Source organism: Protopterus annectens, chromosome 7.part0 (assembly GCF_019279795.1).
Source record: "Protopterus annectens isolate FY-2018-M chromosome 7.part0, PAN1.0, whole genome shotgun sequence".
Classification (NCBI taxonomy): Eukaryota; Metazoa; Chordata; order Ceratodontiformes; family Protopteridae; genus Protopterus; species Protopterus annectens.
The window spans coordinates 997,393,530-997,420,837 of record NC_056739.1 but is presented as its reverse complement, the minus strand read 5'-3'; positions in this window follow the sequence as shown (position 1 = coordinate 997,420,837).

The following is a 27,308-nucleotide window of genomic DNA, read 5'->3' as shown; positions in this document are numbered from 1 at the left end:
GAAGGTATGGAACTTAATGATGTCTGTATACATAAACTAGAAAATGTGCAGCATAACCTGTCTATATATGACAACAAAACTCAGAACACAAAAAAATAAGAAATTGCAAAGAGATTTTCAAGACTTTAAAAATGGAAAGGTTTTTGAATGGCCATGTGAGAGCTATCAAACCTCAGAGTTCAATAGGAATCCTAATAGACGGAGAGGGAGTGTACGAGAACCCCTCATTAAAGAAATATCACAGCAAATAGTTCCTGAAATTGTCAACAGTCATCTTACTGGTTCAAATACATTTATATAATCTGATACCACACCATCTATTGATCCAGGAACTTCATCCAATCTACTGAACTCTAACTCTGAGATAGATCTCAGTAACAACACTGGAACTAGACCGAAGGAGGGCTCAGTCCATACCCCTTTTTTCATGCATTTCCAATTCTGGTGAAAGGGAACAACCACAGATACAACAGAACACCAAGCCAAGAGAAAGCAGAAGAAAATGAACTGCTAGTTAGAGCTGATAGCTCACTGGTTGTTCATTTATCCAGCCTTGACCTTAGTAAAGAGCATTTACAAGTCTTGGAGAAAAGTCTCACTTTTGTTCCCTCTTTGCACTCAGATCTTAATGAGTTTGTTACAGACATCAAATGTTTGGTAGAAATGTGACCCTCAAGAATATTTTTGGAACCAATCCTTCTAGTTCCATATCAAAATATAAACAACCTAGCACATTTGTACCAGTTAATCATCCATCTGTAGACCTTTTCATAAGCCTTTGTGAGAATGTTGTTCTTCTTCTTTCAGCTTTTCCCGGTTAGGGGTCGCCACAGCAGAACTCTGGTCCGCTAATGATTAGCAGTAGATTTTTACGGTGCCGAGGTGCCAGCCCGACACCCAACCTTCAACAAAGGCATGCCCATTGATGCATGTCTTTTGAAAACCACTTGACCGTGGGGAGGACATGCAGACTCTACACAGAAGGTGCTCCAGCTGAGAATCGAATGGGAGAACCTCTTGCTGTGAGGCAACAATGCTACCACTGCACCACCGCAATGCCTTTGCGAGAATAAGGTGAATAAATTGAGAGAAGTTAACAATTAACACCAGCATTTTCATAATTTAACCACCAGAAAATATTATGCCTTGATGGACCTCAGAAGTAGAGAAGACATCATCATAAAACTGGCTGACATAGGGGGAGCCATTGTTGTCATGGATGCCCAGTGGTATAGAAACTACATGGAAGGAACGTTACAAGACCAGCGAACCTATAACGTTATAGACAGACTGTTTCTTGATAAGAAAATGAAACAAGTACATGATACTATATACGACCTTATAGAGAGACGTATCACTAATGAATTGTTCAGATTTTTTGAGTTCTTAAATCCAACCATTCCTAAAATAAGTGGTCTCCCAAAAATTCACAAGAACCCTGTTAATCCAGCATTAAGACCAATAGTATCTGGGAGAGGCTGGATAACTGAACCCTTGTCCATCTATGTAGAGAATGAACTGAGAAGTCGACTAAATCTGACCACAACAGTTCTGAAAGACTCTGGAAGCTTTTTAACGTCCCTCCACAACAGGTTTCACAATCCCTCTCCATTTGACCTGATGTTGGTCACTATGGATGTCGTAAATCTTTTTACTGTCATCCCCCATGAGTATGGGATCGAGGCATTCAGGGGTTTAGCCCTCTCCAAAGGACAAAATAAAGAAGTTGTTTGCTCTCTCCTTGAACTAATCCAAGAGAACAATTTCTTATGTGTGGGAATACATGCTTTTGGCAGACATGGGGAGTAGCAATGGGCACCTCATGTGCCAATAGTTATTCAAACTTGGTCCTAGCCCACTGGGAAATGGCTCATGTTTTAAGTGAAAACAATCCATGGATGCAACATATAGTCTTTTATGTTTGTTTTGTAGATGATGTCTTCCTCCTATGGGATGGGAATGAACAGGACCTAAATGACTTTAGCAACTATTTGAATTCTTCCACTAGTTTCCTGAGATTCACTTTCGACTTTTCCAGATCTGAGATCAGCTACTTGAATATTACTCTGACTTTGGACAATGTTACTGGTCTACATACTAAGATCCACTGGAAGTCCACTTGGCATAACCACTGCCTTCACAGAGATAGCATACACCCGGGCCAGATTTTCAAAAACATTTTTGAAAATCAGATGTCAAGAGCTTCTAGGCTATGCATGGATGAAGAGGTATATGATTTTGAATGTCTCTCACTTCAGTCAAATCTCAAAATGAGAGGTTATAAAAAAGATCTGAAGAGAAATTCCAATTTACCCATTGAAGTACGAAACAGAATACATCTTTATTTTTCCCATGCTCACTGTGACACAAACATCACCAGTTTGTCAGTAAAAGGACCTACACATTCCAATAAAGTTAACTGTATTCTTACTTATAGTTCGGATAATAAGCAAATTAAAACAAGAGCAATCTCAAACAATTGTTGTGCAATAAGGATGGCTTCCAATGGAGAGCATCTGCCATCAGTGAAGGCACACACAAGTGTGGTAGATGTAAAGCTTGCCAATATATTGATAAAGATAATTCCTTTGTGCATCCAAATACTAACAGAACCTATTTCAAAGCAGTAGCCACTTGTACTACACAGCATTTAGTCTATCTAGCAATATGCTGTGATTACTCATCCTTCTACATTGGAAAGACTGATCAGCAATTTAAGAGCAGAATCTTGTAACATATTAGAGACATTTCTAAACGTGACCCACATAGCCTTGCGGGTCACATTGCACTTTATCCAACACATAGGTTTTTGTTCAAAGTAATCAAAGTCATCCAACCAACACCTAGGGGAGGAGACTATTCTCATCATACTGAACCTTGTGAAATGAAATGGATTACAAATCTGAGGAGTACTCGCTCTCCATGCCTTAATAGCTTGATACCCCTTAAACCAGCTCTTAAAAATAGATTTCTTAAAGTAGCTAAATTTTAATCTGTTCTTTAGCTCCATAAGCACTGCATTGTTTAGCTCTTTATGTCTCTAGACTTTATTTTTGAGCAATTATTCTAGGTTGCCTCTAGATCTTTGTTAGGATGCTACAGTGAATTGGTTTATTCTAACTATATATTTGATTATCCACTTATATTGGGTTTATTGTTTAAAATTTGCAAGCTTGACATATTGTTCCAATTATAATTGTTAGCTGACAAATATTTCTGTATACCTTCGATTTTGCCCTTTCAAGAGCATTAACTTGAATTTGTCTATGTGTTGCCACCTATGTTTTTCCTCTCTTTCTCTTTTGAACATGCTGTAAGCAGATATTACCATACTGTCCCTATATAACTAGTGTGATAGACTGATTTTACCCTTTTGTAATGCTTATTAGTTATATAGTGCATTCACTTATCTAGGAAATTCTGACTATTTTTAGGTATTTTTTGTAGTTTATATATTCTCATTATTATTCTTTCATTTTGGTATATTCTTGAGGATGTATTCATCTTGAGTACTTTTATTAGATTTAACTAAACTGGTAAATGGTTTAATAACCATCAGCTGAAAAGCATTTTTTATGAAGTGACTATTTCGTGACTTCATTCTAGACCCTTTTCTAAAATGTGACCTTGAATATACCTATGTGTTAATAGACATGTTTTCTCTTTCTGATTATACTGAGAGCAATACATACTATATTGTTTCGTTAATACCTATGTGATTGGCTAATTCTGTCATCTTGCAATGTCCATTGGTTGTAATGTGCATATGTTCAATTTATATATCTCAGAATATTTTTAGGCATATTGGTTATTTCCTTTGTGGTCTATCAGCTTTAATTGTTTTTTCTTATAGTAGTTTATACACCTGTACATTATGCTAGAAAGACATGTTTCTGTATACATAGTTGTTTCAAACTTATTCATTGTGACCTTTCACTCTTGAAACAGGTTTGTCTACTCGTTCACACTATTCACACCAAGTTATTGTCCTGTATGCATAGTGAATGCTTACTGATACACAAAATTTATGTTACACAATCAGTTTGCAATATCCCACATTATATTTGTTTTAATTCACCACACACTCCCTAATTAGTTTTATACATGTCCACATTCACAAGCATCAATTAACATCAAGATGTTTTAATTCAATTCACTAAACACTATCAGTCAGACCTCTTTTTGGTTGATTGGTTCCTTCTCCTTGTGCTCTCTGCCCATTGGCCGAGTCACCGATTCACAGATTCGCAGATCGAAACCCAGTCGAAATTTCATTGGTCCTTTATGGATTGATCATTATTCCTGACTAGCTATTTTGATTGGCCCTACCGCGAATGCAGAAATGGCCATAGCCACGAATGCGGACAGTTTCTGTTTTTAATATACATAGGGCTTTAATTTTTGATGGAAATGCTGATTGGCTGACTATCATCTAGCCAGCACCTATTGTTTGGCTCTAACAGTGAATGCGGAAGTGACTATAGCCGTGAATATGGATGGTCTCCATATACCTCTTACAATTAGTCCTTACATTTGTATATACATTCTAAAACATTAAAATGTATTAGGATTAACTCCAATTCTTTAAACACATATTTAGTTAGTATCCTTTTGGCTAACTGCCTCCTTTTTCTTGGTTTCTACGCCCACTGGCTGAGCCATTGATTCGTCGACTGATATTCAGCTGAAATTTCATTGGCTTTTGAGGATTGGCCATCACCCTCAAATAGCCATCTTGAGTGGCCCTAATCATATAAGTGGAAATAGCCATAGCCGCGAATGCGGATGGTTTCTGTCTTTAGATTTACATAGGGTTTAGTCTAGTCTTTGACCAAACTTCTGATTGGTTGACTATCATCCAAACAATCTCACTGTTTAGTCTTAACCTGGAATGTGGAAGTGGCCGTAGCCATGAACATTTTTTTAGTTTTGTATAGGATTTACTGTAAAGTTATGGCCGAATTACCGATTGGCTGTTAGTAATCTAAGCAATATATTGATTGGCTTTCAAATCCAAACAATATTTTGATTGACCGTAGCTGCGAATGCGGGCGGCCTTGTCTTGAACTTTATGATTTTTATTTTTTATTTTTATTATTTATTGTATTTTCCATCAGAAATGTATTTAAAAGCCAAATGGCCCTACATGAGTTGGTCATAATACTTATCATTTCCCTCAGCCTTAGGCGTGATTTTGAATGAGGACGATTTTTTCTTCTCTTTTTTAATAATATTGTCAAACCTTTATCCGCAGCCACAAAAGTGGACGGACTTAAGCATCTATTCATTAACCATATATATTGACTATTTACTGACTATAAAGTATCATGAAGATTGTTCGTATTGATTTCTAAGTATTTTATGTCATATACACATATATATTTAATACACCTAAGACTTCCCGCATTGAGGCTTGTCTTCTAACAGTTTCTTTAACTTGGCTGTTCCAATCCAGGAAATATGTTGTGTTTAACTCTTCTACTATTGGTCACACAAACTTTTTTTAACTTAGGATTGGTCAGATGTATACATTGCTATTATATTTCCAGGTTTTATGTTTGGTACTTTTGATTTGTCAATTTTCTGAAGGTGTCAGTTGTAACCAATATGATTGGCTACTCATTGTTATTTTAACCAATATGGACCTTTGTACTTTATGATCTGAAGAAGGCGAAATCTCGCTGAAAGCACTCATCTATGTACTTAGGCCTTTTGTTTACTTTTTAAATACATTACGTTTGTTTTTATGCTTTAGTTGCTTTTTCATACAGCCAAAGCTGTGGTGCCGCTTCAGGATTTTTCACTGCCTTTGTTTCACTTTGACCTGAAACATCTTCAGTGTGAGTAGGATATATATTTTTCTATTTCCATAACATTAATATTGGTGAAAACTTCCCACCAGACCTGGTAACTGAAGGGTTGGTCAGACGGTAGTACTGCAAAGAGCTGTCTCTCAAAGTGAAGGAGGGCCTCCAGTACCACCTAATTTTCAGCCCCCGTATACTTGAGCTTGTGGGTGGATGTGTCTTTCTGTGCCTGTTTCTAAGGCATAGCCCTGTTGGTATAGAAAAACTGGTCCATATGCTTTAGTAGGGTCTAACACTATTATACATATATTAACAAAACACTCTTAGCCTGAATGTCAGGATTATTGTGTCTTAAGAACAATCTCCCACCACCAAAATACCATCACATGACTGCAAGTTAAGTACACAACTTAACAACCACATGAGCATTAGCCGCAACATTTGTAAAATTATGTTGTATGCACACATGTTTAAATTACACAACATTACACTGGTGTGTGGCACACTTACATTGCTAACCTTGTGCTAACAAATCTTTGAGAATGTTGCACCCCATCCAATGTCTCATATTCCATGGGAAGGTCCAACCATAAAGCGGTCTCCTTCAAAATCAAAATCAACTCCATAACCATGGTAAAACCAGTAAAACTTAAACACTATCCCAAGGCAAACTACCTTTTATTAAGTGATGGTTTACTAAAATTCAGTGCCCTCCAAACCTCCCAAAACACAGCAGGCTATGCTGAATTGTTCTCAGAAACTCTGTACAACTATGTCAATGGCTGCATAAAAGCTAATGTACCCACCAGGAGTAAGCCCAGAACTTGCATCAGAAACAAACTACCTTGGTAGCATCCCAAATTTAACAGGATATACAATAAACAGGAAAAAAAATATGGCAAAAGTCAGGAATGGAGATTCCCATTAAGATAGAAACTCATCAAATTAAATAGGCAACTAAGAGGGCTAATTAGGTCAAACAAAGCCAACCTTGGGGTTAAGATATCCTCCCAGGTGAAAGATAACCATAAGGCCTTCTTCATTTATGTCAGAAACCTCAAGGAAAGCGTACAGCAATATGCTGAACTGGCAATTAATTGTGTCACATTCACCAAGTCTGGCAATATAGCAGACCTTTTAGATGTCAAATTCAGTTTCAACTTTACCCCCATCCTCAACCATTCCTCAATAAATACCCTCAGTTATAACCCCTGAAACTTTAACTAGGGAGCATATACTTGCTGTGCTCATTAAAGCCAAGAACAAAGGCTCAGTAGGCCTGATAAAATTCTAGGATGCCTCCTGCACAGTCTAACATTTATCTTATCAGGACCCCTGGAGTCACTATTTTAACTATAGTTTTAAAACGGCCACGAGAATGGAAGACTGTGACACTCATCCCCATTCATAAGGAAGGGCTTTCAACAAATCCTGGAAATTACAGATCCATTGGTCTGAATAGTCTTATTTGCAAAGCTATGGAATTAATTATCATGGAAATTATCAAAAAGGACATAGGAGACCTCCAGTCACTGGATGCATCCCATTTTCACTTTGTCAAAGGAAGGTAATGCTTACTAAATCTGGCAAACTTCTTTGAAAAGGTCACTAAGGCTATAGATGAGGGGAAAGGAGTGTGTACTGCCTACATAGATCTGTCTGAAGCATTTGATACAATATACCACTTGGGCATTGCCAACAAACTTAAGGAACTAGGCATAAACCCCTTTATACCATACTGAATAGCTAGATGGCTCATGGCTAGGAAACAAGAGGTTAGGATTGCTGAGGCCACCTCCACAAAGAGGCCAGTCACCAGTAGAGTTCCTCAGGGCTCTGTGCTGGGCCTGCCCCTCTCCTCAGAGATCAAATCCAGTGTCAAAGGCCACTGACTAACCAAGTTTACAGATGACTGCAAACTAGGAGCAGTTACCAAATCCTCTGAAGATGAGCCCACCCTTCAGGAAGGTCTAACACAGACAAACACTTGGTGCCAAAGCCATGACTTAAAAGTCAGTTCCAAGAACTGCATTATAGTACCTTTTGGGAAGTCAGCCACCCTGGGTAACTACATAATCAATAAAACCTCCTAAAAGTTGATTCACTAGTCAGGAATCTGGGAACTCATGTAGATAGTAAACTAGCCATTGACCAACATGTGTCTAAAGTCACAAGAAATTCCTTCTCTGCTGCTCAACTTATAAAGGGATTGGCATCTAGGTCCAGAGAGGTCATCAAACCACTGCATTCGGCCCTCTTCAGACCCATCATAGAGTGTAATGCTGTCTCTGGTATGTGCCTGACCAAGACGCATACAGCAAATGGAATGCCCATAAAGGTTCCTTACAAAAAATATAGGGAAAATAAATATTATTGTATGCTGGGTCACCTCAAAAAGCTCTCTTTATATATATATAAGAGGAGGTCTGGAGGTGGCATGCTGCCTGGCATGACAGACATCTGTTTTGATTTTTTTTTTGCACATTGCACAAACAAAACAACAACACTACTACATACTACTAGGACATTTGCTTGCTTTTGCATGTAGAGCATGGAGAGTGACAGATGAGAGAGAGAGTTCAGAGAGTTTTCATTTTTTTCCTAGTGCTTGCCCCATTCATTTGAAGCAGAGTTCCTTCCTTGCCCTACTTAAGCACAACTTGGATCAGTGCATGGGAATCTGGTGCCTGTGCCTATGTCTCTGATGGACAGAGACACTCAGTAAATCACCCCATATATAAATCAAATTTCTGGGCCACATTCAGGTTGCATGGCTTGGCTTATAAAGGCCGTAGTGGTCATTAGCCTAGTATACATCTATGAAGCTATCTACATATAGCCTGCTATACTCTGTGTGCCATGTTCTCCTAAATAAATTCTGCAGTTTGACTGAAATGATTGAATTATCTTTTAAAGCCTGAAATTAATAGAATACATTTATTGTTATATTATTACTGTGTTGTTAATAGTAAAAAGACTGAAATCAATGTTCTGCATTTATCAGTATATAATAGATCATGTCTTTTGAAAACCAAATAGTGTATTAAAGTTATGAAACAAACAATCAATACTGCTAATTTATCATTATTTTAATGGTCATTAAACAAAAGTAGAAAAATAAACGATTCTAAGTAATGTAAGCAAACACTGGAAGTTTCAGCCTTTACTAGAAGAATTAGCATAAAGCAAAACACACTTAGTTAAAAAGCTTGCACTGAGCTCTGTCTAATACACGAAAAAGCCTTACCAAACACCATCAAGGTAACTAGGTTATTTCCACAGACAAGAAGACAGTTATGTAAAGATAACAGGTAAGAAAAAAATATAAAGTATGGCTACAACATTTAGAAACAAAACAGAAACTTGGTTAATATATTAGATATGCTTGCACAATCACCAGCATTATAGAACATTTAAATATGTTCAAAAACAGCTAATACATTATCTGCTCAAGTCTTGATTGTTCCCAGACCATAGTCTCTCAGTTGCTTACCTGTGTTCTAGGTAGTTTGTGTAGGTGGCCACTCAAACAGGTATTTAGGTTTGAGCAAGTTAACTGCAACACATGTGGGAAGAAAGTGGAAACAATTGGAAGTTTACCGGTTTGGTTTAGGGGTGAATGGAGATACAGGGATAGGGTTAGGGAGTGGGGTTTAGGATTATATTTAGAAAGTGATGGGGAATTTAAGGTTTAGACAGCAAAGTTTATGAATAGGGTTAGAGAGTGACTGAGAGGTTTAGATTTAAGGAACAGGGTTTAGGATTAGGTTTAATGAGCAAGTGGAACTTTCAAGGTTAGAGATAGGGTTCTGGGCAGGCATATATATATGTGTGTGTGTGTGTGTGTGTGTGTGTGTGTGTGTGTGTGTGTTTACTCAGTATTGTTAATTTCTCCAAGTCTTTTGGGTTTCTAATACCATGACGGGAATGGACCCCATTCCTAAGTCAAAGTACGATTAAAGTTCATGAAATTAGTATTGTTTCAATCTTTGATGTAAGCCAAAAGTACTCTTTGGAGCACCCGCAATGTGCTCAGTAATGATTCCTTATGCAATTTGCACAGAGTTGCATGGATTGGTAACGTATCTAAATACGACTGTAGATTCTTTTTTTAAGACCCATTGCTCCCACTACTATTGGAGCTGTCTGGGTATCTTTCTTCCAACATTGCTCTTGTTTCTGCCTGCAGATCCTGATATTTTATGACTTTGTGTCTCTGTATGCAAGACACTATAGTCGCTGAGTGCAGTGATTTCAATGATCAATGCTACTCTTGTCTTCTTTTCTTGAACCACTATATCCAGTTTTCTAGTTTTCTAGCATCTATCTTTTGAACTGTTGGTAATAGATGATCCCATGTGATGTAGACTTCTTCATTTTCTATGATGCTTTGTGGCTCATGTTTTCAGTGTTTTTGGCCACTTCAAGTACCATAATGTTTGCACAATCCCCAGTGCAACAGTCTCACCACATTATTATGCCTTTCAATATACAGTCCTTCTGCCATTAGTATGTCTCAACCAGCAATGAGGTGTGCAGGTGTTTCCATTTCGGTTTTACAAAACCTACATTTGTCTGTTTCTCCCACATATTCAAAGGACTTTATAAATCAATGTGTACGCAGCCCACTATCTTGGGCTGCTAATTTTAACCTTTCATCTCTTGGTTTGAATTCTTCTCTCCTTAACCATTCCTGTATTATTCCTGATCAACATGAGGTTCTTCCAGAAGTTTTCTATGCTTGCAACTATATTTATGCTTTTTCCACATTTCTTGCCTTCTCGTCTGATCCTTCGCCTTATATTCTTTCTTTTGTTTTTTGGCATATTCAGTTGCTGCCTGATTTTTATCTACTTCTGGTTTGATTTCCATTCCTGCTTAACACCGATAAGCCTCTGCTAGATTAAGCAGAGAAGTCATCTTAGATTTATTCTCCTCATGTTTCAAAACTTTCACTACGTTTGGGGCTTGTGAGGTCAGGAGATGTGTGTGGAGTTGCACGACTGCAGATCTATACATGTAATCAGATTCAAGGAGGCCCATCCCTCCTTCAGAATGGGTAATATATAATCTTGATATGCTCTGATTTTTATAAATCATTTGGTGAGCATGAAGCATCCTTCTTGTTTTCATATATAATCTAACATGTCTTGGGGCCAGTCAGTCACTCCAAAACTGTAAATTAGGACAGGAAGAGCAAATTGGTTTATAGCTTTGATTTTGTTCCTAGATGTCAGTGCTGTTTTCAGGATTAATTTAAGTCTTCTGAAGAATTCCTTATTGAGTTTTATTCGCATTTGTTCATGTTTTATTGTTGATCCTTCATCATTTCCCAAGTATTTATACACTCCTTCTTGCTCAAGTTCTTTTATATCACATTCTTATCCCAAACTGATGTTTTCCTCTCATTGCAGTTTTCCTTCTTTAAAGGTTGCTTTTGCACATTTATCAAGACCAAATGACATTCTTATATCATCTGAAAAAGCTTTGAAAACTTGCAGTTGTGCTTTCAATTTCTCATCTGATGAGCTATACAGATTTAAATCATCTACAAAGAGAAGGTGAGAAGTCTTTACACTTTGTTTTTTTCTAGGAGCCAGATTATAGCCATGGCCTAAGCTGTTGAGTAAACAGCTTAATGGATAAAGGGCAAGACAGAATTGTAATGGTGACAGAGAGTCACCTTGGAATGTCCCCCTTTGAATTTTTATCCCTGGGATAACAATTTTTCCTTTATCATGGCTTAATTGCAAAGTGGTCTGCCACTGTTTCATGGTCACTGTAATGTAATCGATCAGTGTGCAGTGTATCTTATACATTTTTAAGCACTCTTTTATCCATGAATGAGGAATAATATCAAATGCTTTTTTGTAGTCAATCCATGCCATAGTTAGATTCTTCCCCGTTTTACAGTTCTTCACTATGACTTTATTTAACAATAAATGATCCTTTGTTCTATATGACTTTCTTTTATTGCCCTTTTGTTCTACTGCCATAATTGAGTTTTCTTCTAAATGACTATAAACTCTGCCAGCATGAATTACCGTGCATAGTTTATACTTCATCGGAAGGCAAGTTATTGGTCTATAATTTTTAGGGTAGCTTGCAGGTTCACTCAAGTAGGAGCATTGTTTTTCATGTTAGCCAGGTTGGTGTCTGTTCTGGGTGCGCATATAAATAGTTCTTACTCATGCCTAAATCTTCATGCAAAGATGTTAATACTTTTAACCAGAAGTAAGGTACTGCATCTGGGCCTGGGGTTTTCCACTTAGAGGCTTTGCTTAACTTTGTTTCAATCTCTCTAACTGTTACTTCATTCCATTTCATATCCTGTACCTTTAAACTTCTCATTCTTTCTTTTACTTCTTCTGTCCATTTAGCATCTCTGTTATGTTCCACAGGATCTTCATAGATACTTCTCCAAAATGTATCTTCTTCTTTCGGCTTTTTCCTGGTTAGGAATCGCCACAGTGGATCACCTGTCTGCTCGTGATTGGCAGTAGAGTTTTGCAGTGTCGAGTTGTTCCACGGAAGGCACACACACACACACACACACACACACACACACACACACACACACACACACACACACACACACACACACACACACACACACACACACACACACACCTAGGGCAAATTTAGAGTGCCCAATCCATCTACAGCATGTCTTTGGGATGTGGGAGGAAACCGGAGCACCCGGAGGAAACCCACACGACCACAGGGAGGACATGCAGACTCCTTCTCCAAAATGTATCTATTTCTTCTTTTTTTGGTGGTCTTTCAATTCCTTTTCTCTTATTTCCATTTCTCTATAAAACCTTTTTGGGTCCTCAATAAATAGCTTATTTTGCACTTTTCCTTTATATTTATCTTTGTATCTTCTAAGTTTTTCTGCTTGTGCTGAAATTTTTAGTTTGTTATTTGCAATAGTTCATGATAGATCCTGGTCTGTTCTAATATTGTGCATTGCTTTTATCACATCTATCTTTCTTAGTATTTTTGTTGATATGTTCCCTCTTCTATAGTCTTCTAACAGTGACACTTTTTGTCTTAATTGCTTTATAATTTTCTCTATTCGATATTTCCATAATGATATTTGATTTCTCCCCTTCCTTTCTCTCAATACCCTGTATTCTTGTGGTAGAACTTTATCAGTTATTTATTTAGTTGCACAGTAATATATCTTGCTTGTTTCTGTTATATCACATGGATCTCTATGAACAGTCCTAATTACTGTGTTCTTTGTTTTATTAACCTTCTGCAGTCTATTTCTTTCATTGATCTTGATATCTCTGTTCATGTCTATTAAATCAAGCAATTCTTCTCTTAGATCATTTTCTTCCAAACTGAGGGCACATCCCTTGTTTTTCAATTCCTGTGGGCATTCTATAGAAGGTTCTATAACATCTTCCTATGACACAGTCTCATCAATTTCATCCTGTGCCGTCCGTTGCTCTATCATATGGGAACTCACTGGCCTATCACTCCTCAACATTGGCTGCATCAGTTTCCTGTTCCTTCCCTTGCTGTCTAGCTTCAAGTGAATGTTTATACTGGTTTCCTGTGGAAGGCTCCAAATTATCTTCACATGGCACCTGATCAATTGCTTCCTGTTCCACTGGTTTCCCCTTAATTTGGATATCCATTACTCTATCCTGTTGTGGTGCTTTCTGAATTAGATTTTCTACACTAAATCCTTCACTTTGCAGGTAAACCATAACCTCAGTTTCTATTTCTTTAACTTCTCCATTACTAATCTCCTTTTCCACTTTTCCTCTTTGTCTTCTTATTTTTGTATTGTAAAGTTTTCCATATCTGGATTCCTTTGTCTGTACTTCTCTTCAAATATCTTTAGTGCTGCTCTTTTTGTATTGGTTAGTTTTGCTTTCTCCATTGCATAAATATTACACCATATTAAATCTCTCTTTATTTCTCAGGTCCATATTTCTTCTTCAGTTGTTTCCTGATCTTCCTGTTTCCCCTACTTTGGGGACTCACTCCAGCCTACTTGTGTTAGACCTTCTACATCAAATCTTTCACTTCGCAGGCATCCCACAACTTCAACATCTAATTTTTTTAACTTCTACTTTATTGATCTTCTTTTCTACATTCCATCTTTGTGATTTTTTTATTGTGAAATTTTCCATATCCAGATGCCTTTGCCTATATTTCTCTTCAAATATCTTTGGGGCTGCCTTCATTACATTGATTAATTTGGCTTTCTCCTTTGCATAAATACTGCACCATATCAAATCTTTCTTTCTTTCCCATGTCCATATTTCTTTTTTATACTTTTCAAATATCTATTGGTTTTGTTGTTTATATTTTTGCACTTCCTCAGATGCTTCTTTTACCAAGCAGATCAAGATTTCTTGATCTATATACTGCTTCTCACAAATCTGTTGTATTAATGAATGCAAATTTTCATTTGAAACTTCTGACACTTTTTCTTGCGGAAGTATTTTTCTTTCCTCTAATTTCTCTCTTAATCATTTTGTATATCTTGTGTCTGGAAATTCTGGGCTTTTTGCATGATAGTAGCACATAATTTCTTTCTTATCCTCAATAGTCCACTTTATCGTCTTTATGGCTCTTCTTTGGCCTATCAGTTTTTGTGATTTTTGTGGACTGCTACTTTCTTCTACAACAGGGGGGACATCCTCCCCCTGGGCCTGGCCTGGCCCCATTGTAGGAATGTTTCCATATTTTGAGGCTTCTACACTGTCATCTTTTCCAGTCCTGGCACCAGTGCACCTACCAGGATTGGGCACTTTTTTTATCCTGGGGTTTGTGCACCCAGCTATCTTTTTTAGTGTTTGACCTACTTCTGTACATGATATATGCTATATAAATACAGTCTATATATCAGTATCGCCTTGATGCGATTTTGTGAAAATAGGGTCCACCTCATGAAGGTACTCACCAAGACTTGAAGACAAATTCAATTTCAGCACTACTACTCTCCTTTGCTTGCTGACTTTTCATCTCACCATCTGGTGTGTGAGTGTTTAGTAAGATCAAACTAGTGGAACATTGGCTATATGTTAAGCAAGTGACAGTGAGTGGATGAGCCTTAAGCTAATGGCACACAAACACCTATGGCAGACCCCCCCCAAATAAAAACACAACAAAATAATGGCAATATTTTTCTTATGTCAAGATAAGGATTTGTGAAGGGTGAATTCAGCCAGTATGTCAATAACACTGACATTATTACAAGTATCTGTGTCTATATCACCAATATGTGTGAGCCTTAATGAACTGATGCTGTTAATTACTTTCATATATAAACAGATTTTTTTCTTATATTAATAAGTACAATATTCTATCTAGCTGGGGCAGCTATCAAAATCCCCTCTGCCTCAGTGCAAAAGTGCCCATTCTCAGAGAAAGGGACTCTAATCAGTGAATCCCAAAGTGCACAGATATGTTGCTAATGCAATTGTCTCTGTCAGAGGAAGGCAATGTTCCATGTAAAATTTTGGTGGATGGGTATTCATAAGCATGATAGCTCTAGCCGTGATAGGTAGCTACACTGCATTCCACATGGTTAAACAATGATGGTCTTTTGAATACAGTATTAGTGGTTATGCATGCCTGAGTGTACAGTTCTTTGGATGGGACATTAAACTGAGGTCCAATGTGTAGTGCTGGTGGTAGCTCAAATGGATTTAAAAGATCCTACAGCACTTATCAAAAAGAGCACTGGTTACTTTGTCTATACCATACATATTAATAATATACACTTTTTTGCAAAATTTACACTTTCATATTCACAAAACTTACTCTTTCTTATTGTCAGACACATTCTTTTTACATTACCAATATTTCCCTTTTCTTCGCATTGTTCATGTCTTTTTCTTGTATCCTCTCCCATCCTTTCTTCCATAAACATATTTTATTTTCACTAACACATCATCATTCTTTATCTAATTATACAATTCATCACATCTTATTTTCCACAATGCCCATATAGACACAAGTGAAATATTGTCCTATTTATCAATTTCACATTTTTTCATTCCTCATACTTTCAATGCAATATCATATCTGTGTTTATATTTTTGTATCCATCCCATTTATACTCATTTTTTTAATTTTCTCCAGAATAATTCATTCTTTTCACATTCCAAAAATAATGTTTTGACATTTCTTTCTCACTACATTTTTTACATTTCCTTTTCTTTACTACCAAAATATTCCATATTGCCCTTCACTGTTAATCTTAAACAAAAATTGTCCACAAAAAGTTTTCCACTTCATAGAATATCTCATTTTTTCTTATGTTTTCACATTATTCTTTACATCTTCCATTAATTCTTTCCATGTATCTCTTAAATAATATTTTCCATGTTCATATTATTCCATTCCTTTCTATTCTCATTATTTTCACTAACCTTTAACTTCCATAACTTAACTTTACATTCATATTCTTTCCTTACCATCTTTTCCTACTAACTATGCCATTCCTTCATCCTTTGATTTTTTCCATACTTCTGTATGTTTCACAAATAGCATGTTTCCTATCATCTTTATTTCTTTCTGCTTCACATTTCTTCTTAGTGAAAATAGAGATGCATAGATGCCAAATATACTCTTGGTTTCTTTAAATGTAAGTGTCCTCCTTCTTCTTTTCCATTACATAACCCATTTTTATTGGATTTAACTTTGGCACCCACATGAATCTGAAACAAATTCTAACAATTCATTCTGCATCTTGGCTGAAAACATAGAAATTATTTCTTCCTACTAAATAGGTAATTCAACTTTTTTTTTCTTAAATGATAAATAAAAAAATTTCCACCAATACAATAGCTTTTTAATTTCTTCCATAATATCTCCCCATTGTCCGACCATACTTTTATAGTCCCTAAATTTCATCTATAACAAACTTACCTATTTTCTTGTGTAATATATCCCATTCATTTTTATGACTTCATCAAATCCCTTACTTGTCAGCTTATTTAACTGTAAGCCACTCTTTTTTAATAATCTTTCAATTCTCACCACATCACCACTCATCTGTGTCTTACTTTTTACCAGAATCACTAAATCATCTGATTGTGACAAACATGTAAGTACCCGCAAAAAAGATCCTCCTGCCCGAAAGGCAATTGCACGGCTCCACAATATCAGATACACAAAAAAACAATGAGCCAGCAAACCGTGAAACTGAACTGATTTAACAGTTAGTGCAGCATCAAAAACAAATACCCAGACCGGTTTTGGCTGGTAAAAGATACAGCCTTCATCAGTGTGAAAATCAAATCAAATCAATACTGTTTTATATATCTGCATGTCAATTAAACACAAACTCCCATTGGTTGTTTAAAATTGCTCATTCAATCCAGGTGGAAATAATCCACCTAGCTTAACAATCCATTTTTTCTCCTTGAAATCTAAAATGGAGTGCCAACCTGTTTTGTTTAATTTATTCCCCTTAACTAAATCAATAATCAGAAATGTAAACTTGGCTGATTTATGTGCCATACAATGCTTATATAGTGCATTACTGGATTTTTTGTTTTTAATATTACTTATATGTTCTGAAATTCTCAACCTGAGCGGACAGGATGTTTGAACAATATAAAAAGATCCACAGGTGCATGTGGCTAAGTATATTAGCCAGTCACTACTGCAATTGGCAAAAAATTTGATATCATACACAATACCACAATTTTTACTCATGAACTGTTTGGACTTAGATATTTTGTCACAATGTGTACAGTGACCACATGGAAAACATCCAATAAGTGGTTTACCTGTAATGGTAGTTTGTATCTCCTGAGACCAACCTCTAACATGAGAATGTTTGTAATGACTGAAAAAAGATGCCAAATTTTTTCCTTTACGAAAAGAAAACAAACACCTATCTGGTAACATATTAGATAAATCCTGATCATACTGCAGTATATTCCAGTGTCTGTGTATACTATTAATAAGTGCATCAGAATTCCTTGCATATGTGGTAACAAATCTGATAGGTGGTGGGTTCCGTTTTTCACGTGTTTTGTATGTCAATAACTCATCCTTTTTCAGTATGTTTGCCCAATTGCTGGCCTGCAGAACATGTCCCATATGATATCCCCTAGATTTAAATCTGTATGTCAAATCCTGTCTATATTCTTGAAAAGTAGATTCATGAAAACAAATCCACCTTATTCTAATATATTGGGATTTAGGAATATTTTTGGCTATATGAGGAGGATGAAAGCTGGATGCATGGAGGACAGTATTAAACTGTGGATATTTTCTGAAAACCTGTGTACTTAAGGTGTTGTCTGATAGTCTATTGATTTGAACATCAAGAAAAGTAATAGTATCTGCATGATAACTGACTGTAAAATGCAGGCCCCATTTGTTCTCATTCAAATAAGATATAAACTCCATCAAGTAATCCACATCAGTCCTCCACACCATCCAGCAATCATCCGAATAGCGTCTCCAAATGTCAATTTCATCCAGGAACAGGTTATGGCTGTTGTCATAGATAATTTGTTCCTTAATAAAGGCCATAAATAAATCAGCATAAATGGGGGCAAAGGATGCCCCCATGTCTGTGCCCTTAGTTTGCTAATAACATGTATCCTGGTAAAAAAAGACATTATTGGTTAGGACATGTTCCGTTAGGCCTATGAGGAAGGTATTAAAGCCAGGCTGGTATAAATCAGCCACATGCAGACAATACCCAATGGCTTCCAGCCCAGCCCAATGAGGGATGTTAGTATACAAAGCTCTAACATTGAGTGTGCACATAAGCCATTTGGATTCCAACTGAGTTTCTGAAATGATTTTAAGGAACTCTGTGGTGTCTTGTAAATGAGAACGTACCCAACATAGCAAAGGTTTTAAATATTTTGCAAGAAAAATTGACAAAGGTTCAGTAATATATCCTTTTCCTGACACAACTGGTCTACCAGGTGGATGAACAGGATCTTTATGTATTTTTGGTAAGAAATAAATGTATTGATTAGCAGAATCATGAATCATATGCTGCTGCATAACCCTATCAGTAATAATACCTTCCTCCCTAGCTAATAGCAGAAAATCATCTATCTGCTTCTTGAATCTAAAGTTGGGGTTAATAGGCATTTCTGAGTAATAATGTCTATCTTGAAGTTGTCTTTTGGCCTCCATGTCATATTGTGACCAATTCATTACTACCACTGCCCCACCTTTATCAGCAGATATGATGATAATCTCCTTATTGTTCTGTAATTCCATAAGAGCATCTTTTTCAGTCCTAGACAGATTATTAGGTTTGAAAAAAATATCAGCGCTTAGATAGTGTAGATCTTTGAGGACACTGCTCTAAAACTGATGCACTATAGGATGCATAGGGGGAAGATATCTAGATTTATGATACACAAACGTATCATTGTCACTGTTGTCATCTGAGTCACCAGACTGCAACTTAAGATTAAGTATTCTACAAAACATTACATCCTGTGCCAAAATATCTTCAGTGACCATAAAACCAGGAATAAAAGTCAATCCTTTATTCAAAATGGACATATGAGTTGTTGAAAAACTGAAATCTGAAATATTCAGAACATTAACATTTCCATTTACTTCTGTTTTGCTAGTTTCAGGAGACCTTGTATATTGTTGATTTTTGCAATGTTTCTTACCTCCTCGTTTGTATCTTGGCCTAAAGGGACTGAGACCTGTGTCCTTTTGGGGGTCGGTGAATCTGATGTATGATGCATGTCACTACCTGTACAAGAAGATAGATCATCAGTCGATGATCCATTTTCAACTGAACGTTTCTTGAGGATGAATCTAGGCCTTTTCCGTTTCGGGGTCCTAAATTGGCCTTGCATAAATCTGACCTGCTTGTTGGTACTACTAAATGGGTTGCCACCCTGATAATCCAACTGGTCTCGTTGGAATTTTTTAAGTTTCCTAGATTTGAGTTGTTCTTTAAGATTACTTAAATCAGTGGCCACCTTATTCAAATTTCTTATAAAGAAGAATTCCCCTTCACATTTCTGTACCTCATTACATAGTTTTGTGACCTCACTAATCTCACGGTCAACCACTCTATCATGGTACTTGGCCAAGGCCTCAACAAAGGCCATGGTGGATTGCTGCTGAATGGCTCCCCACTGACTGCTGAGCTCTTCATCAGCCTCACTAACATGGGGCTGTGTTCTAATCCTAAGCCCTCTAGGTATAATACCCTTGGCCATATAGGCCTTAAAGAGCTTAGAATGGCAAACATGTGATCTTAATGATCTCATGTGCTTATGCAGTTGTTCCAAACCCAGTCCACAGCTTGCCTCAGGGCCCAAAGCTGTCCCACTTCCACCATTGTTCACATTTCTTCTTAGTGAAAATAAAGATGCATAAATGCCAAATATACTCTTGGTTTCTTTAAATTTAAGTGTCCTTCTTCTTTTCCATTACATAACCCCTTTTTATTGGATTTAACTTTCACACCCACATGAATCTGAAACAAATTCTAACAATTAATTCTGCATCTTGGCTGAAAACATAGAAATTCTTTATTCCTACTAAATAGGTAATTCAACTTTTTTTTCTTAAATGATAAATAAAAACTTTTCCACCAATACAATAGCTTTTTAATTTCTTCCATAATATCTCCCCATTGTCCGACCATACATTTATATTCCCTAAATTTCATCTATAACAAACTTACCTATTTTCTTGTGTAATATATCCCATTCATTTTTGTGACTTCATCATATCCCTTACTTATCAGCTTATTTAACTGTAAGCCACTCTTTTTTAATAATCTTTCAATTCTCACCACATCACCACTCATCTGTGCCTTATTTTTTACCACAATCATTAAATCATCTGATTGTAACAAACATGTAAGTACCACAATTCCTTTCTACATCTCCCACTCCAGAAGAACATCTTTGTATAATTGCATTCATTACTAATATAAAAAGACACACACTCAAGTGACACCAATTTTGACTCTCTGTTAATTCTTTTGGCTCTTCTCAATCATCCATTTGCCATAACTTTCACCCAAGGCATTTATAATACATTCTTATTACATTTTCTTTTTTTATCCAGACCCATAGTATCTTAAACAGTGCCTCTTGGTTCACCTTATCAAATACTTTCTGTACCTGTTTCTGCATTATTTTCATAAATATTTTATAATCTGTATTTCCCAGTGTTATTGGCCAGTAGTTATTTATATTCTTTATCTCAGCTATTTCAATATAAACAACCATTCCACCACATTTCTTTTTTTATACCATCCTCGGTACTTACGTATTATCGCAACCAGATTTTCAAGCTAAAACTATTCGCTTGTGTTTTCCTTAAAAAAACAGAATTAACAGTATTAAAACTAAATAACGTCTTTTCTATAAAATGTTTAATTTATAGTACTATTTAAACTTGAAAAGAACATTTACAAATAGCTTGACCCTTTTTTACCGCTATTTACGCATGTCAGTAATGCATCTCTGTATGTGTTCCATTTCTCATGCTATACAAAAGTTGTCAAAGCTCTAGTCAACAGATTATTGAAAAGGCATATAGTTATTAACCGTCTAAGTACATTTCTGTAGTCATAGTTTTGTTAAAAATGCGATAGTGGGATTTACCTAAGACAGATAAGGAGGCAATTCAGTTATTTCTACAGTATGGAATTATACACAATTTTAAGGAATGCAGTTCAGGACATGAAATGAAATTATACTATGGAAAACAAATATTTTGGAAATGCAACTCTGCTACATGCTACCAGCATATAGGAGTTCGGGAAGGTAACTTTTTTGAAGGAAGTAGAATTTATTTTATAACTGCTGTTCGTTTTATATACTGTTGGTGTAACCAGTTAACTAGCATTAATTTCTGTCGTGAAGAATTGGATATGGCTAACAAAACAGTTATCGACTGGAGTAATTATTTAAGGGATGTATGTACCATGGAGTTGGAAAAACAAGAGAAGAAAATGATCGGAGGGCCAGGGCATATAGTGGAAATCGACGAAAGTTTATTTACTCGGCGGAAAAATAACAGCGGTCGAATCCTACCTCAACACTGGATTTTCGGAGGGATCTGTAGGGAAATGAAAGAAACGTTTGTAGTAAAAGTGCCTGATAGAAGTGTCTCTACATTGTTTGACCAAATACAAAAAACATCAAAGAAGGCAGCATTATATACTCAGACTCCTGGAAAGCATACCAAACAAAACATCTAGAAAAAGCTGGCTTCAGCCATGACAAAGTTAATCACAGCTACAATTCTGTTGACCCAGACACTGGAGTGCATACACAACATATAGAAAGAATGTGGGGCACGTCACCATCTACATTCCTATCTTGTTGAATATATGTGGTGTGAAACACAACTATCAAATTCAAAAGACTGCTTTGAAGAACTATTAAAAGCCATCGCTAACAACTTTCCTCCACAAAAAAACAGAAAATCCATACCAACAAGTACCACAGCAATTAACCAACCAACTACTTCTAAGCTCTCAACAGTAAAAAACAAAACAACACCCAGTGAACAATCCACATCTTCTGAACTATCTAAACTGACAACCAATATAACAGCAACTGAAGAATCCACAATTAACAATATTAAACAGTAGAGCCCTAACAGCTATGAAAATTAATGACATTCGAATATACATTACAATGAAGAAAGAAGCAAAGCAGTACTCTGAATTTACTTATATTAAATTGCATATGTACCATTTAATAAATACTGTTTAACCATTAAATACTTTTCCTCAATCACTCATCTTGTCTCCATTTTCTTCTTTTTTTTAAGTAATCCAAGAATTGAATAAATGAAAATACAGCTGAAAAATAAATCTCCACATGTGTAACACATTCAACGATAAATCCCAAACCAAAAGCTCCTTCGACTGTCCCAACGATAGCTCCAAAAATCCTTTTCAACCAAACTAAGTTCCAACAATAGCTCCCAAAGTCCTTCGATAACTCCAAATTAAAAAATACCATTGACTGCCCCAACGATAAATCCAAAAGTCCTTTTTAACCAAACGAAGTTCCAACGATAGCTCCAAAGTCCAAAAACACCGATTATCCAAACGATATATTCAAAAAACCTTTCCAAACAAACGAAGTTCCAACAATAGTTTCCAAGCTCCCTCGATAGCTCCAAAACAAACACCATCTTCCAACGATACATCCAAAAGGAAAAACACCTTGAACGATCCCCAAATCCTTTGATAACTCCTTTGATAACTCCCATATGAACACCTTCCAACAATAGCTTTCAAATCTCCAAAATCCTTCGATAACTCCTATACGACCATCACCTTCCAACGACAGCTCTGAAATGAAAAGCACCTTCAAAAGATCGCGTATAAATATACGTACCAACGTAATGCTCAACGTCTTCAGCACACTACGCACCTATCCAAAAATTGTACCCATAAAAACATTAAAAAATCCCCCACCAATATCCCAGCATACTTTTAAACAGACAACCCTTCCCTAATACACTATATTTTCTAAAATTTAAACAAATGGCGGAATGTACACTACATCTCAAAATCTGGTTGTGATAATACGTAAGTACCCCATCTTCCAAATATCTAGTCAATATTTTCATAAATACTCTATTTTTTTACTTTCACCAAATCCATTCAAATAATGTTAACCCAGTCCATCTAGCTTTTCCCTATTGAAATATTGGCACTTGAACTGCCAAATGCTAACATACAAAAGAAAAAAAACTGAAAATCCTGAAGAAGAGTGAATCTCAAACATTGCTTTTCTCATTAAGCCTCTCTTTTGCAGGGGAGCAAGCTCCCTTGCACCCCTGATGGAGGGTGTAAGCCCTCTACACTTCAGGACTTATACAAGCCAACTCTAAGATCAACATACCTTGATGAAAAGGGAATATTCTGGGAAATGGCCTGCACAGACTTAGCATGTTTAAGTCCACAATTTTGGCCATGCAGTCTCTGTATTTCAGTACTCAGTCTAGCAGATCCCAACATTTCAAATGGTTATACCCCATTCAACTTTGGTGTGGATTCCTCTCTCCCTTCCATTACTACCTCATCCAACAATTTCCTTTATATTCTTTTTTCTATTTGCTCCGTAACATTTTCAAATATCCTTTCTTATTTTACTCTTCTCTCCTTCTATCTCTTCTTTTTCATAGACCCTAGTTACAAATATTTCAACTATCTCCATTATTTCTTCCTTTTTTATTTTATATTACCGTCATTGTCTAATCAAGCATCCACTCCCTTGTTTTAATTTGTTTTCCAAAAAGATGTGAAACATTTTTCCTTTTAAGAAATATTTTTGTCCTTATTTTCACTTTATCTTTATACAGTTCTTTTTTGCTTTCTCTTATACTGTCACTTCATTCTTCTATTTCCTTTTCAAACATTTTCCTAGTCATTTGATATTCTACTTTATTTCTTTTTTTCAGTGTGTTTTTAACTTTAAAAAATTATACTTTTCCTTATATACTCCCAATTAATATGTCCAGATTTTTATAATGCTTTTTGTCATATGTTCTTCACATAATTTTCTACATTCTCCCTTTACTTTCGCTTGTTTGCCTACCTCACTAGCTAACCTTTGTTTCTTTTCTTTCCTTTATTACTTCTCTATTATTACCTTAACATTTTGTGTTATTTTTCCTTTTCATTTTTTTAGCTTAGTTAGCTTCATAGATTCACAGGTACTTGACAGGTTAACGTTGTCACCTCACAGCAAAAGATTTTCTGGTTCCTTTCTTGGCTGGGGTGCCTTCTGTGTGGAGTCTGTATGTTGTCCCTGTATTTGTGTCGTTTTCCTCCAGGTATTCCGATTTCCTCCCACATTCCAAAGGCATGCGTCTCCCCAGGCCTCCGCTGAAAATAGGTTATATCCAAGTTGGACTTCCCCAGTCAACAAATTTTAAATAAAAAGTAAATAAAAAATAAATACTTACTGTGCTACTGATCTGTGAGGCATGAATAACCATAACTCTGGAAAAGGTATTTGCATGTTTCCCCTGTCCATAATGGACAAGGGTGCCAAACAAGAGATGAACTTACAGTCTCCCATCCACACGTCCAGGTTGCACTTAAGAGACACACAACCTCACATGCAGAGAAAGCAGTTCCTTTGAAGTAGCATTCTCTGTGAGACATATCTATCCCTTCAGCATGTTCTATTTAAGTTGCAATAGATATTAAGATCTCTAGAGTGGGTGTTTATGTCACTTTTGGACTTATAGATATGTAGAAGGTCTGAATGTCTGGGTCAGTACAAGCTGTGTATGTGAGGCAGAGATCTCCACTTAGTATCTTGTAGGACACTGAGAAGGGAATAGGACTTTGAGGCAGTCACAGTAGCTTTTATGATTTAGTCCCTAGATTTTCTTAGTGAGAAAATGTTGCAGTCACTCAAGATGAGTCAGATGTCTGGCTAGGGTTACCACCTGTCCCACTTTGCGAGGGACAGTCCCTCTTTGGGCAGTTGTGTCCTGCAAAAAATGTGAAAAAATGGCAAATGTCCTGAGACTTTAGGACTAAATTATTTTCTATATTTTATGTAATAGTTGCATAAAACAGTTATTCTGTATCTGAAACACCTAAATGTTATAAGAAACAGAATAAGGAACTAAAATGCTACAAGAATAAACTTTTATTCAGGCAAAAAACTGAGGTTCTGTCCATTGTACTGGCCGTGGGTATGTTTTGCCCTGCAAAATCTGAAGTTTGTAGCACAAATGTCCCACTTTGGGCATTTGGAAAGGTGGCAACCCTATGTCTGGCAGGTACATGCGAAACGGGACATTATATTCAATGATCAGCCTAATGACTGCTGAATCCGGTGGAATAATTGCCTCCCTGGACCTGGAAACAATAACCTTAGTAATAAGCTGCAGAATGAAAAAGGATTTCCTTACAACAGTGGATATGTGGTGATCAAAAGACAGCTCATTGTCCACATGGGTTTCCAGGTTTCTCATTGTTGGGTCATTTTTTTTTTTTTTTTTGGGTGGGGGGTGTTGTCAATGTGAATGCTTCAGGGAATGTGATGTTTACCAAAGGACACAAATTATACATTTGTTTTGGCCTTTAGTTTTAGCCTGTGGCTTTGACATCAGCTATTTGTATGGAAAAGGCCTTCCTGAAGGATCTTGGTATCTACTGGAGAGTTTATGATGGCCTCAGGTTTACAGTCATCTGAAAACTTGTTCATCCTTAAGCCCTTAATAGTCTTACAGAAGTAAATGCCAAAGAGGAGTGGCCCAAGGACCAAACCCTGAGAAACACCACTAATGGCTGGTCTTTTGGAGGAGGTAGAGCCACCCACTCTGACTCACAAACAGAACTCATAATATTATTTTCCGTGAATTCACATTTGATTTGATGAGTTTATCAGCTATGATGTGTGTACAGATTTTCCCTCATCCAGTGATTCAGCAACCTTGCCAAAACAGAAACGGCTCAAGTTGAGAGTTTGTAGGCTGCTTATGTCCTTATTTATTAATTCCATAATGACCTTTATCATAGCTTTACAGATGAGGATGTTCAGACTTATAGGTCCATAGTTACCCAGGGTAGTTGGAACTTCACCTTTTTCCTGAAGAATGATTGTAACAGTCCTCCACTCATCAGGTACAACACAAACCCTGACTGGTGAGTGACACTGTAAAGCATCTGCAGGGGATAACTGATAGCATCCTGGAATGTTATCAAGCCCCTTATAAGCAGTGTTCTTGGTACTACTGATTTAAGAATATCAAAGTGAATGTAGTACTCCAAATATGTGGGTTAAACAGTACTAAACAATTTCACATCCTCTTAAAGCCACATGGAATTGTTGGCATGAATGGTTTCTTTACAGATAAATCTGAGCTAGACAATATTTATCATTTATTCATTAATTCACTTAGACCTGCTTTAATCATTTCAGGATCATGGTAGAGCAAATGCTGGTACTTAGTGGACAAGAGACAAATGAGTTAATTCTGGATAGTACAGCACTCTATCACAATATGCACCCAAATACACTTACGTGTGGCATGTAAACATAGAAGGCAAGTCTGGAGTATTGCCAATTCACCAAATGTATGCCTTTGTGATGTGACGCAGAACATACACACATACTGCACAGAAGGTATATAAACCAAGAGCTAAACAGGAGAGCCAAATGTTGAAGGCAGCAATGCTATGTGCTACACAATCGCTGTAATAATATTAATAGTATATACAAATACAGAGGACATGCCACAAATCAACTGCTGAATTTCTTAAAAAACATTAAGTAGATATCAATTCTGCTCTAGGGAAATATAAAAGTCACATTGTATGCTAACAGCTTTTACATGTTTTATTCTATAAAACCAAACAAAAGAAAACAACCAACTAATATAAAAAGATAAGGCAGGCACCAAAACACAACAAATTTAATGAAAGTAAACACTTTCGTACACTAGTATCAGTGAACTTCATCAGACAAATCAATTACAACAAAAGTTAACATGACATGACAGGTTAAATAAGAAATTATTATT